Source organism: Phocoena sinus, chromosome 1, assembly GCF_008692025.1.
Source record: "Phocoena sinus isolate mPhoSin1 chromosome 1, mPhoSin1.pri, whole genome shotgun sequence".
NCBI classification, from domain to species: Eukaryota; Metazoa; Chordata; class Mammalia; order Artiodactyla; family Phocoenidae; genus Phocoena; species Phocoena sinus.
This window is the reverse complement of record NC_045763.1, coordinates 150,512,867-150,514,882: the sequence shown is the minus strand read 5'-3', so window position 1 is coordinate 150,514,882 and position 2,016 is coordinate 150,512,867.

The following is a 2,016-nucleotide window of genomic DNA, read 5'->3' as shown; positions in this document are numbered from 1 at the left end:
TTCTATGAGCTCAAGCAGGAATGTACATTACTTGCCTATGATGACGTGGCAGAAGGGAGTGGTAGTTAAGGTCATGGGAGGCTCTTTGAAAGAATAAATGAAGACCTGGTATTACTTCTAAAACACTGCTGGGCCCTGATATACTTTGTGTTTTTATGTCAAATATGGGAGTAAAAATAAGGTGTTTTAATATCAAATATGAGGATCATATTAGATGGTTTTAAAAGCACCTCCCCTACCCCCCTTCTAAACTCTAGAATGTTTTAATACTGATAGGTCATGAAAGCCTATAGGAGTTCCTTTCCTGGAATCTGTACAGGACTGGAACGCACTGGGTGACACAAGGCTCCATTCAGTACAGTAAGCATGAGTTAGAGAAAATGCTGTTGTCAAAACTGTTGTTTTCCTCCTTATAAAGCTCATACAAACCAATAAAGAGTGATCAGAAAGCATTTTGGAAAGGATAGGGGGCATGGATTCCACAGCTGGTCTGTGGAACAAGGCATAATTCCAAGTCAGGGATTCCATTTAATTAGGTAAAGTGTTTGAGGGCATAAGAAACCTAGGCTAGGACTCTGCTAACCAGATCAGGTAAATTACTTAAGGGAAACATGTACTTTGAGTTACCCTCCTTGAAGATGAGTAAGTGGCCTTCTCATCAGTGTCCTTTAGTGTTTTTGACAGAGACAGTCCTGCGCTGGGTGGATCTTCACTCTGACCAGCACCATATAGCTCTGTGGTTCTCAACCTGGCTGCAAAGTAGAATTACCTGGAGCGCTTTAAATAATCCTGATGCCCGGTCCTATCTCCAGAGATTGTAATTTAACTTGTCAGGTGTAGCTTGAACATCTGGATTTTTTTTTTTTTTTTTTTTTTTTTTTTTTTTTTTTTTTTTTTTATGCGTTACGCGGGCCTCTCACTGTTGTGGCCTCTCCCGTTGCGGAGGACAGGCTCCGGACGCGCAGGCCCAGCGGCCACGGCTCACGGGCCCAGCCGCTCCGCGGCACGTGGGATCCTCCCAGACCGGGGCACGAACCCGCGCCCCCTGCATCGGCAGGCGGACTCTCAACCACTGCGCCACCAGGGAAGCCCGAACATCTGGATTTTAAAAACACCCCCCGCCCCCGACAAACCCCATGCGAGTCTAAGGTGTGGCCAGCCTGGCAAACCCCTGGCATATACTTAAGGTCTTCTAACAAACCTTCCTCTTAAAATCCACCATACTACCATTTAGCTTTCTGGCGCTCAGTTTTTGTTTTGTCATCTTTCTCCCGGCCCGACACACACGCATACTCCACAGGATGGTGATTTTCTATCTGCAGTCACACTACAATAGTCCCTAAGTTGAATTCAAGAGGTGTCCTTGGTATATAAGGAAAACCCTGGAGACGAAAGCGATTCTCATGCAAACACGGTAAAAACAATGTTCACTCCCTGTTGTGTTTCTTGACCTGTTTTCTGGGGTGGTTTCCCACTTGCTGTTTTCATATTACAGAGTTTCCTAGGAGACAACACACTGTGGTTTTTATTCTCCCATCCTCTTGTTGGCATTTGACAGACCTCCTAGTTGAAGACACCACGTCCCTGGGTGGGCCCTATTTCTCAGCTCCGGGAGCAAACTCAAAATCCAACGCACATACAGCTCAGCTTTGTAGCACTCAAGTGCGCTTAATTTCCACTTAAACTAATTCAGATTCCCGGGGAGCAAAGCCTGCACCACTTAACCATTCCGCTCTCTCTTCAGTTCCCCCATTATTTTGTTTACTTAAGAAAGCAGATATTTACATTTCCACTTGGCGACTCATTGCAGCCCCCCCCCGCCCCCCCGCCCGCCCCACCAGCGTCCAGCGCCGGAGAGCTCCTCTCCTTGCCCAGGATCCCTCTTTCTTCTGCTTGGGTCCCCAGAGGCCAGTGACGATGGAGCCCCCGCCCTTACCCAGCCCAGCACCTGGTGTGAGCATAGCCCTTCTCCACCCATCTCTTTTGGAGATTCAGAGCCCTGGCCCCGCCCAAGGC